The sequence below is a fragment of the Oncorhynchus kisutch genome, linkage group LG23 (genome assembly GCF_002021735.2).
Source record: "Oncorhynchus kisutch isolate 150728-3 linkage group LG23, Okis_V2, whole genome shotgun sequence".
In the NCBI taxonomy this organism is placed as follows: domain Eukaryota; kingdom Metazoa; phylum Chordata; class Actinopteri; order Salmoniformes; family Salmonidae; genus Oncorhynchus; species Oncorhynchus kisutch.
The window spans coordinates 26,672,129-26,685,251 of NC_034196.2; positions in this window are offsets into that span (position 1 = coordinate 26,672,129).

A 13,123-nucleotide genomic window follows, 5' to 3' on the forward strand; every position below is an offset into this window, starting at 1 on the left:
GTGTGTGTGTGTGCTTAAAAAAAACTAAATATTGTGGGTTTTTTTAGCTGACATGCGCTAGTTGATCTTGACAGTTATAAATAGCTCTCGAAGGTATGTAATGACTAACATGACAATAAGAACTGATGATGCACTACTCAATTTTGAAATTGCACCTTGTGCATTCTACTATTACAACTTTCAAGAGTAAATTTAAAGCCGGACTGAGTTCCTTGGGGGCCAGAGAGAGCAAGAGAGAAATGGTTGTATTTTTTCAGTGGTAAAGGGTCTCTCCTCTTTGACACCCTGCTGACTGGTGGAATCAATCCCTTTTTGTCCTCCAGTCTGCTCTGAGTGTTACTGGACAAAGCAACTCTAGATTGATTCCCAATATTCTCATCCAAACCGCAGCTCTTTTCTACTGATTCAGCTCTGTCCCACTACTATGTATTTATAGTGTTGTTCTGTAGAAATAGCTGCAAGACCACATTTGTTTTTATGATACGATTAAATTATATCATTCGCCAGAAGTAAAAGTCTGAATGCATGGATGATGATATTGTTTCTGTTTAATGTGAGTACTCAGGACTATTTCAGTAAGGTTGGAAACTCTCCTCCAACGTTCTAATTTACTTCCGATCAGGTTGATGACTTCCGGAGTGAGTTCTGCGATTGTTTTTATCATTAGTTTACTAGCTATCGTCGATGCATTTCTGACTGAAATAGTTCGCAATGACTACGTTTAAATTACAGCCCCGCGAAGGAGGTGCTAATGAACATTGTTCAGTGCCTCTGTGTTCAGTTTCTTCCAAATGTAATGGTATTGTGAGCTTCCATCGTTTCCCGGTTGATGTAGAGCTCAGAAAAAGGTGGTTGGTGGCAGTACGTCGTGACAACTTTGCTGTCACCAAACACACAAAGGTATGTAGTACACATTTAGTCAAAAGTGAGTTTGTTGAGGGAAAACTTAGGGGGGCGACAATACCTAAAAAGAGGTGTTCCTACTGTCTTCGCGTGGAACTGGCACATTCAAAAGAGACCTGGTGTTTGGGAAAGAAGACTGAAACCTCCTGCTCCGACTGAGGGGGATGAAGAACAAGGTGCGCTGCCTATGGACTGTGCCGTCTCTGATCCGTTCCAGAGCAGCAAAATAATAATTTGTTTATCTACGACATGTATCAATCGTTTGTATGGAGCTTGTATTGGCTTTAATTAGGCAATGAGTAACAGGGGTGGGGGAAAGAAATCAAGTAAACACAGAATAGACAGAATGCAAGATAGAATACAATGTTAGAGATGTGCAATTGATTACCTGAACTGTTGAACATTTGCTGAAATACATTTTTTTTTTTAAACATCTATTCTACTGTAGATTTCTTCACAAGAACATCAATATTTATTTTTCATAAAACCACTAAACTTGGCACCCATGCAGGGGATCCATTCAGGTGCGAGAGACACTTCAGCAAGTAGTGGTAAAAATAAAAGGGGTCAACCTTCTCTCTTATAGTTTTGAAACCTGTAGATCTTTATATATCCTTTCAACTAGGACGTCCTCCTGTGCACAGATGACAAAGTCACACCAGCTACAACCTGTGAGAAGGATTTGACCTTGCACCTGCCAGTAGTAAGCATGAGATCTCTTAAACTTCAGTTCTCCATTCTGCATCTTCATCTCCATGGTCTGCATACCAGATCCCTTGAACATCCGCTCAGCTAGGTGGTCAGCTGAGGTCTCTCCCCGGACATGGCAAACCTCTTGGAAACGAGAGGATGTTATTCTCATTTTCCTGAACTGATGCCATTCCGGGCTGCTGCTCTGCTCCCTTGTAGCAACATCGACTTTGTGTGACATCTCGTAGGTTGTCTCTAATGCCTTGAGGTGGAACTGCTCCTGATGGCTAAGGATGTAAGCACACTGGGAAGCCTGAAGCCTGTAGCCATCTAATGGAAGTATTGGTGGAGAAGTGGCATTGGCAATCTTCACAATTTCACAGGTCTTTGGCTGTGGAAGCTGATAGGACAGAACACTGCCGGCTTGCACTGGCCCAAAGGCGGACTCAACCAGGGGCACGCCAGCTGACATTTCCATTGTTGTCACAAGAGGGGCAGTAAGTGAAGAAAAGTTGGCATACGTTTCTGAGACGCGTGAAGGTCCATGTCAGGCATGTATCCATTGAGTGCTTTGTAGAGAGAACTTCTGCAAAATATTTTTAAACCTTAACATCAGAAACAGCACAAGCCCGAAAGTTCAAATAAAATATACAGATTTATAGATTATATATTTACCCCCAGTCTTTGTCCCAAACATTTGTCATTATCATCTGGATACAATCACAAGAAAAGGTTTTCTAAAATGTTTCCATTCTAGGAACCTCCAACTTACCTTATTCCATCAGCACAAGAGTTAGTAGGTTTACGGAACTCTCTCATCAACCGGACCTGGTTTCACACCCTAATTAATAAGGATTTACTGTTACATAGGCTGAATATTTTTCAGGTGCATTTTTTTATGGATATTGATAGACAAGTGTTCTTGGCTTGTGCCAACACTGTTCTGTGTCTGTTCTGTGTCAGTGCAGCAGGAATGTTTAGAGATGATTGCACAGAGCACTTCCTGCAACACAGGAGCAGTGGCTTTGGACCACTATCACTGGTATGGAGTGCTTTAACACCATCTGTGAAGTGACTGAAGTGAGAAACAAGAATGATGCGGCCCATAAATAACAATAAACCTAGTAGTGGCTAGTCTTATTAACTAGGGGCTCATTTAACTATACAGGAATAGATTGTGTCTCAGTAACACAATTACCAAACACTGCATCAACAGATCTTTACCAAATAACTTGTTAAGTGGGCAATTCTAAATTGGGATTGGGACCCATCATTAATATCTATCTAATGATAAGATTTAACGTTGACACTGTCTCCAACACATTTTGACCATGATGACAGTGTCTCACAGGAGATGTTTAACAAGGTCCCAAATAGCTATCTATAACCTTTCCCTACACTCATGCTGTGCGGCTTTTCACTCTTCCTCATGGACCTGTGACAGGCAGCCCTCACGGTGATCTCCCCTGTCAAAGTATCTTTGTTAGATACTGTGTAGAAGACATGAATAACAGTTATTTTTAACTAGCAAATATAGCTAGCAAGCATAACTTAACCAAGCAAACGAAAATACACACATTTTCATGGTAGATTCTGTCAACGTTACATCATTTTACCAAGTAACTAGCTAGCTACAGTCAATAGTTAAATTAGCTAGCTAACGATTGTATCTAGCTAATAGCTAACGTTATATCGGTCACTGACTTGGTACTCACCTTCATAGTTGTCTATGTATCTTCCTATATACATCTTGAACCCCTTTTCATTCTTGCTAGCTGGAGTCTCCGGAGGCTGATTTAACAATTCGATGTATATCATTAATATTAATTTGAGGCAAGTCCAAAAGACACCGAGTAAAAAACTGCGACATAGTGGTAGTAACGTTATATCGTCGATAACAACTAGACCGACCAGAAATTGCCACACCGATAGGAAGTGTGTTTAGAACGTTCTATCATGGACTGTGCATAAGGGCTATTGTTATCAACAATGATATCACTTTCTCCTCACATTATTCTCAGAGGCAAATGAATGCTATTTCATATCACTACTGCCTGGTCCTTCATAACAGTTCTATGGGCAGTTCAACACTATTCAGGTTATACTATACAATGAGTGTACAAAACATTAAGAACACCTTCCTAATATTGAGTCGCACCACCTTTTGCCCTCAGAACATCCTAAATTCGTTGGGGCATGGACTCTACAAGGTGTCGAAATGTTCCACAGGGATGCTGGCCTATGTTGACATCAACATTCTGAAGGCACAGGGGGAAAAGGAGGTCAAAATCCAAAGCCAGTCCATTCAATTCGTCCAGGACCTATCTGTTAGGCTGAGAGAAAAAAAGAAAGCATTACATTCCAATCAGTCACTGGAGGAAAAATGAATCAAATCTCAACTCTGCTTCCTGGCAATGCTGTGGGTATGGTGGTATGGAAGGGAACGAAAAGGATTGAATTCACAAGCGCAGATGAAGCCCTAATCAAGCTACAAGAAACCTCACCAGAAACCTTCCCAGTTGAAGGAGGAGAGCCCCCTGCTTTAAGAGGTCAAAGTAGGAAATATCGATGAGCGCACTAGGCTCAGTGATCCCTGAGACCAGCTTATCATAAGTTGAGACAATATCCTTTCCCCCTCCCCCCAATACAATCTATACTCAACTTTACTCAAATAACTGTTCTTCTCTATGAAATAACGATAGAAGTAGCCAATGCCAATGGACAGTGAAATTGACAAAGGGATAAATATAGCATGTTTGTCAATAACTGTTCTATGATTGTGCATGTGTGTGGATGTGTGTGTTTGTGTATATGAATGACAGGGTGAGGGATGATGAATATGTGTAGGATGGTGGGAGAGAATGAGTGTGTGGATGCATAGTGTATGTGGTCCCAGACCTGCTTTTTTTTTTTGAACACTCTCTCTCTACCGCACCTGCTATTTTAACCCTGAATGCCCGGCTATGAAAAGCCAAGTGACATTTACTCCTGTTGCACCCTCTACAACCACTGTGATTATTATTTGACCCTGCTGGTCATTTATGAACGTATGAACATCTTGGAGATCAATCTGTCCTTAATGGTCATGTACTGTTATAAGCTCCACCCGGCACAGTTCTGATGAATTTATAGTTCAAGTATTTATTTCAAAACCTGTACTCTGTCATTTATGCTATGGTCATTGATCTCCTGAAGAGGATGTTCCTCTATCCCACCATGCAGCAGTGATGTCCAAGGAAGGTTTTTCGAAGATGGTGGAAATGGATGTATTGTTTGAAGCTGCTGGCGAGTAGGGTGACGATGAGAACCCGAAGAGTGATAATGAGTGGGTTACAATGGCCAAAAAGAAAGGAAACGAGAAGTAAAGTTGTGGTGTAAAATAGCAAACTCGTTTTTAGTCGGAGTGAGGGTTTTGGACCAATGTAACGTAGGAGAACCTTTTGAAGTCTCGATTAATGTCATGGATGTGTTGGGTGAAGTGCCATCAGTGAGGGTCACAAGAAGTGGGCTGCGGAGCAGAGTGGGCCTCAAGAAGATATGAGTGAAATGTTTTGTGTATGGATCTTCAAATCAGAGTGCCTATCAGTATTTGTTAGAGACAATATGTTTGTGGTGTCTGTCTTCCATTTACACACAGGTATTCAGAGACGCAGCTAGCTAATTAGCACAGGTAGTCCACTCTGTCTTCCATAAACAAGCACTGTAACATGGAAATATGGCCGTTTGAGAACCCTTACCCAATCAAGGTGTGTATCAATTTAACCTTTTGTTTTTTGAAAACTACAGTATTTCTCGCTGACATGAAAGATCAGGTCCTTATGCTTCCGAAACCATACCGCAAGCGAAGACGCCTTTGTCCAATGACTCAAGTGTAATGTAATAGAACTGAATCCTGATCAAGGGTGGCGCATAAAATATGTGCAGATGTAATACCTGAGGAAGTAAGTGAAGTGGACAGTGCACGTAGACTGACCCTTCAGGTAGATGAAGTGAAGAAATTAACTTCATACATACTTTTGTTCTTTGATGAAGTCTCTCCCTTCTCATGTAAAGTTAGGCTAAATGAGAACCTGTAAGAACCTTCGTGCAAACCCCTTCAGTGCCATAAATGCAAAAGATTTGGACATATGTCAAGTGTATGTAGACGTGAAGAGTATTGAATGCAAGGGGAGGTTAGATAATGTAATTGTGGTGATGAACACCCGCCGAATATCCAGATTGCCCTGTTAGGATGAAGGAGACAGAGGTGACAAGAGTAAGGGCTGTCAGCGTGTCTCCTACCTGAAGGCTGTGAGAAGAGCTGATGAAGTAATGGTAGTAGAGCCTACACCAGAAGTAATGGTAGTAGAGCCTACACCAGAAGTAAATGGTAGTAGAGCCTACACCAGTGACTGTTCCCCGGCAGCTGAGGGATCCTGGTATGTTCAAAATCTGGACTATGTAGCATTTATTGCAATGGCCATAAACGGCACAGCACAAACTGAGAAGAAATCATAGAAAAATGGATTCATAGTGAGTGCAGCAGAACGCATTTTGGGACTCAGTGAGTTTACAGCCGAGGCAGTGCAAGAAATCCTGTCAAAGGATGTTCTGCCCTCTGTAGGGATGTGACTTGAATTGGACTGTGACTGAAGGAGTGGGATGGCTTTTTTAATGTCTATTTGTTTTTGTATTTTGGATGATGACGTCCCCCCCATTCCTAAAATTGATATATATATATATATATATATATATATATATAAATTTCCCACCTGTGCAGTAGGTGGTGGCATGCACCTATAATGATTGTTTGCAGACCGCCATAGTACCATAGAAGAAAAAGAAGAAGCAGCTTTTCCTTTCTTTCTGTGTCCCCACATTTTTTTTATATATTGGTAAACTTACCAGGTTGTTAGCTAGCTAGACAATGAGGTAACATGACTGAACAATGTGTAAACAAATGCCGAACAGCCCACAACATGGTTTAATAATGTAAAATGTGGTCCCGGCAATCCGCTATAGGAAGATGAAGATGTTGAGCCGGTAATCTGGGTCAGGGTCCGGTTTCCCGATAGCGATGGAAATGATTTATTGAATACAAAAATGTACTTCTAGTTATACACTACAAATACACACCTGATAACTGAGAGTTATCAAAATGCCAAGCTGTTGTTGTGTTGTTATAGCAGTAGTTTTGTTTGTGTGTGAGGTGCATAATGTAGGCTACATAACCTGTGTACAGAGCTATGTACATGCATGTGTGTGTGTGTGTGTGTGTGTGTGTGTGTGTGTGTGTGTGTGTGTGTGTGTGTGTGTGTGTGTGTGTGTGTGTTTACTTCACTGCTTTGATGGTGTGTATTTGTGGGGAAGAGGTGTGCATCCTGTTGTGGGAGGAGTTCCGAATTGACTGTGCTGATTGGCCAAACCTGCTGAACCCCGCTTGACTGACAGCCAGCTGATTCAGAGTAAAAGAGAGACACACAAAGAATAGAGAAAGAGTGAGAGATTAGATAGAATGCAGTCAAAGGAAAAGTGTATAGCGGTGATGTCACAGTGTACCTGAGAGAGGGGGCGGTGGCATTCCACCAGGACGGGCTACAGTAGGGCGGGTCGTCCCTGTTACCCTCAGGTTGCTGTGGAGACGACTGACCTTGACTCTCCCAGAGTCACAAGGACCCGTGTTGCAAGCAGAGACTGTCCTCGGAACTCTCTGTCACCAACGGACACCAAACAACAAGCCAGGAGAGAACATTTTCACTACAACTCTTTTACTAAGTCGATTCAACTTTAATGACAGATACACACCAGTTTAAGCATCCCTCATTTGCTGTCTAAGTATTGTAGCAGTACAGCCAAAATATGCATTATAATACAGTAACGTAAGACTTGTCATGATCATCTATGGTACCCTTGTAATGTCTTACAATAATCTCATAATAATCCTAAATTAGCATAATCTACTTTAAAGTGCACTATAAGGGGAATAATAGGGTGTCATTTGTGAGGCAGGCCAGTGACCCTTACCTGTTTCATGGTGGATGTGGTGCCACCTAGTGGGTAAGAGCTGGTAAAGCCAGTGTGTTTGGAGAAGGTAGGTACACCTGCTGAACATTCCTGCTTCTCATTTTCTTCTCCTCACATTTTTCCCTTTCATTACCACCCGCCTCAGAGCCAGCGGGAATCACTATCTGAGAGATACAGGACAAGAAAGCTATATTAACAGTGATTAATAACACATCAATATTCACAACCAATTATATATTTTCAATGTTGTAGCAATCAGCAAGTTTTGTCCTCAGTCTCATAATAGAGTGGCCGCATCAGGGTACATCTCCCATTCTAACTCTCATCCTATGTCTAGCAAGCAGAAACTATCATCAGTTTCTTGCCAGGTCTCTCTCAAAAAATAAGTTCTCAACCTCAAGATATTCTTCTGGTATAAATGAAAGGTTAAATCAGTAGAATAACCAGTAGAGGCCCGAACAAAGTGGTGCCTGTGTGTGAAGGAGTCAGAGGGAAGCACTAGGTTGAGCTCAGAGGAGGCCAGTAGGGGGACCAAACTACTGCCACCAGCCTCATCACATGGCGGAGGGATACTATCTTCAGAGAGGAGTTGTATGTTGTATGAGTTATTTTTAAATATCACGATATTCATAATTCTCTAGGAATTTGGGAATGTTACAAATACTTTATCTAGCAAATATTTGCGTATGAATGAACAACAAAACAATATGTGTCTTCTGGAAACAAAGTTGCAAACTTTAGAATATGAATTGGACCAGCAAGAAAACAGAGACTAAACAACATGAGAAATTGTCCTTACCCGAAGACGAGGGAAAAGGGGACATTTCCGGCTACGTGGTCAAGCTGATATCAGAGGAACTTCACATGGATACAGCACCAAAGGACCTGGAACAATGCCATGGGATTGGCATGAAACAGGAGAACGCTAAATACCCTTGCATGGCCATCTTCAAGCTGTGGAACTATATCACCGGTCAAAAGTTTGGGGTCACTTAGAAATGTCCTTGTTTTTGAAAGAAAAGCCCATTTTTTTGTACATTTAAAATAACATCAAATTGATCAGAAATACAGTATAGACGTTGTTAATGTTGTAAATAACTATTGTAGCTGGAAATATCTTATTTTTTATGGAATATCTACATTAGCATACTGAGACCCTTTATCAGCAATCATCACTCCTGTGTTCTAATGGCATGTTGTGTTAGCTAATCCAAGTTTATAATTTTAAAAGGCTAACTGATCATTAGAAAACCCTTTTGCAATTATGTTAACACAGCTGAAAACTGTTGTTCTGATTAAAGAAGCAATAAAACGGGGCTTCTTTAGACTAGTTGAGTATCTGGAGCATCAGCATTTGTGGGTTCGATTACAGGCTCAAAATGGCTTTGAAACAAAGACTTTCTTCTGAAACTCTTCAGGCTATTCTTGTTCTGAGAAATAAAGGCTATTCCATGCGAACAGACGGCCTCACAAGTCCTCAACTGGCAGCTTCATTAAATAGTACCCGCAAAACACCAGTCTCAACGTCAACGGTGAAGAGGCAACCCAGGGACGCTGGCCTTCTAGGCAGAGTTGCAAAGAAAAGGCCATATCTCAGACATCTGAACAACATTCTGAAGACACAGGGGGAAAGGAGATCAAAATCCACAGCCAGTCCATTTGATTCGTCCAGAACCTGTGTGCTAGGTTGAGAAAAAAAAACATAAGCATTACATTCCAATCAGACAGACACTGGAGGGAAAAGGAATCAAATCTCAACTCTGCTTCCTGGCAATGCTGTGGGTATGGAAGGGAACGAAAAGGATGGAATTCACAAGCGCCAATTAAGCCCTAATCAAGCTACAAGAAACCTCCCCAGTTGAAAGAGGAGAGCCCCCTGCTTTAAGAAGAGGTCAATGTAGGAAATAACGATGAGCGCACTAGGCTACATAAAGTGATGCCTGTGACCAGCTTATCATAAGTTGAGACAATATCCTTTTCCCCCTCCCCCCAATACAATCTATACTCAACTTTACTCTAATAACTTTTCTCTTTGAAATAACAATATAAGTAGCCGATGCCAATGGACAGTGAAAAGACAAAGGGCTAAATATAGCATGTAGGTCAATAACTGTTCTATGGTTGTGCGTGTGGGGGGGGGGGGGGGTAGGTGTGTATGTTTGTGTATATGAATGGCAGAGTGAGGGATGAAGAATGTGTGTAGGACGGTGGGAGGGAATGAGTATGTGGATGCATAGGGTAAATGTTGGGCGGGAATGAATGAGATTGGATGTGTGTACAGTAAGTATGTCTGAGAGGTAGGGGACAAGCTTGGCTTGGGAGGGTTTGGGTGGCCAAGGATGGGAGGTTGGGACAAGCTTGGCTTGGGTGAATAAGGACGGGAGGTCGGGACAAGCTTGGTTTGGGTGGGTAAGGATGGGACAAGCTTGGCTTGGGTGGGTAGAGATGGGAGGTTGGGACAAGCTTGGTTTGGGTGGGTAAGGATGGGACAAGCTTGGTTTGGGTGGGTAAGGATGGGACAAGCTTGGCTTGGGTGGGTAAGGATGGGACAAGCTTGGCTTGGGTGGGTAAGGATGGGACAAGCTTGGCTTGGGTGGGTAAGGATGGGACAAGCTTGGCTTGGGTGAATAAGGACGGGAGGTCGGGACAAGCTTGGCTTGGGTGTGTAAGGATGGGACAAGCTTGGCTTGGGTGGGTAGAGATGGGAGGTTGGGACAAGCTTGGCTTGGGTGTGTAAGGATGAGAGGTTGGGACAAGCTTGGCTTGGGTGGGTAAGGATGGGAGGTTGGGACAAGCTTGGCTTGGGTGGGGTAATGAGGGGAGAAAACAGGGAGGGGATGTGGAGAGGGATGGGTTTGGTTTGGGGGAGAGAGAAGGAAAGATTTAAATATACTACAATGTAATTGTATTTATTTTTGTGACTTGCAAACCTGCAGTAAAAGGAATTTGTTCTCCACAGATTAGGAGAGGATGTCATTATTATTCTTTGTTTGTCATTATAGCTAAGATTCAATGGTGGTTATTGGTGAGAGTGGAGAGGGGCTCTATCCAAAGGGGATGGGAGAGGGTGACTGGGAGGAACACTTCTTTGAGGTGTGTGTGGGGGGCCTCCACTCATCTCACGCTCCATGATGGGGGAAAAAAGCATGTGGTTCTTGAAAACTTAGATTGTCAGCAGATGTGGTTTTCCTGCAAGAGTTACATTTCAAAAAAGGATAAATGTCATATTTAAAGAGGAGCTGGGTTGGAGAGGCCTATGCTGCTACCTAATGTAGTAACAGCAGAAGTGAAGGCGTCCTGATAAATAAGAATACACCCTTCCCCTTATATCCCAGCACTTGGACCAAATAGGTTGTTCACCCTCCGCTACAAATAAGATTTATAGCGGAGGGTGAACAGCTAAGGGCTGTTCTTATGCACCATTTCATCGATGGCGATTTGAATGCACAGAGATACAATGACGAGATCGTGAGGCCCATTGTCATGCCATTCATCCGCCGCCATCAACTCATGTTTCAGCATGATAATGCACGGCCTTATGTTGCATGGATCTGTATACAATTCCTGGTAGATGAAAATGTCCCAGTTCTTCCATGGCCTGCATACTTCCAGAACTGGCTACGTCGTTATAGCAGCTCAATGGGTGTACATTTTGTTGACAATTTCAATACCTTTTGTAAACACAATTTATAAGGAGGATGGGATCAATCCGAATAATTTGGGTTCCTGGCTCCTTTCACAGCCTAATAAGGCTGCGTTGAGACAATGATTTATCACTGACTCAATCCTAGCTCAGTTAATGACCTACCATTGTATCACCTTGAGATGTCATAATTCTTCTGCAAATGTACATTATACCAGGGGCTTTGGTAGACACAATGTAAGTAACCTAATGTATGTCCCTCTAACTGCCCTGGATGCCTCTGTTGATCCTACAGCTATTGTATGCAGTAATCATGTGCCTATGAACCAGAGTTATACTGTTAGCATGGAGGCGGTGTGCCCTAAATCAAATCAAATTGTATTGGTCACATACACATAGTTAGCAGATGTTTTTGCGAGTGTCGTGAAATGCTTGTGCCTCTAGTTCCGACAGTGCAGCAATATCTAACAAGAAATCTAAAAATTCTACAAGAGCTACATAATACACACAAATCTACGTAATGGAATGGAATAAAAATATATACATATAAATATATGGATGAGCAATGACCGAGCAGCATAGGCATGATGCAATAGATGGTATAAAATACAGTATATACATGAGAAATGCAAGATATGCAAACATTATTAAAGTGGCTTTCTTAAAGTGACTAGTAATCCATGTATTAGTGGCCAATGATTTCAAGTATGTACAGTTGAAGTCAGAAGTTTACATTCACTTAGGTTGGAGTCTTTAAAACTAGTTTTTCAACCACTCCAACAATTTATTGTTAACACACTAGTTTTGGCAAGTTAGTTAGGACATCTACTCTGTGCATGACACAAGTAATTTTTCTAACAATTGTTTACAGACAGATTATTTAATTTATTATTCACTGTATCACATTTCCAGTGGGCCAGAAGTTAAATACACTAAGTTGACTGTGCCTTTAAACAGCTTGGCTAATTGACATCATTTGAGTCAATTGGAGGTGTACCTGTGGATGTATTTCAAGGCTGACCTTTAAACTCAGTGCCTCTTTGCTTGACATCTTGGGAAAAATCTAAAGAAATCAATCAAGACCTCAGAAAAAAATTGTAGACCTCCACAAGTCTGGTTCATCCTTGGGAGCAATTTCCAAATGCCTGAAGGCACCACATTCATCTGTACAAACAATAGTACACAAGTATAAACACCATGGGACCACGCAGCCGTCATACCGCTCAGGAAGGAGACGCATTCTGTCTCCTAGAGATGAACGTACTTTGGTGCGAAAGTGCAAATCAATCCCAGAACAACTGCAAAGGACCTTGTGAAGATTCTGGAGGAAACGGGCACAAAATTATCTATAGCCACAGTAAAACGAGTCCTATACTGACATAACCTGAAAGGCCGCTAAGCAAGGAAGAAGCCACTGCTCCAAAACCGCCATAAAAAAAGCCAGACTACGGTTTGCAACTGCACATTGGGACAAAGATCATACTTTTTGGAGAAATGTCTTCTGGTATGATGATACAAAAATAGAACTGTTTGGCCATAATGACTATCGTTGTGTTTGGATGAAAAAGGGAGGCTTGCAAGCCGAAAAACACCATCCCAACCGTGAAGCATAGGGGTTGCAACATCATGTTGTGGGGGTGCTTTGCTGCAGGAGGGACTGGTGCACTTCATAAAATAGATGGCTTCATGAGCTAGGAAAAGTATGTGGATATATTGAAGCAACATCAAGACATCAGTCAGGAAGTTAAAGCTTGGTCGCAAATAGGCCTTCCAAATGGACAATGGCCCCACGCATACAGTGGGGAGAACAACTATTTGATTCACTGCCGATTTAGCAGTTTTTCCTACTTACTAAGCATGTAGAGGTCTGTAATTTTTATCGTA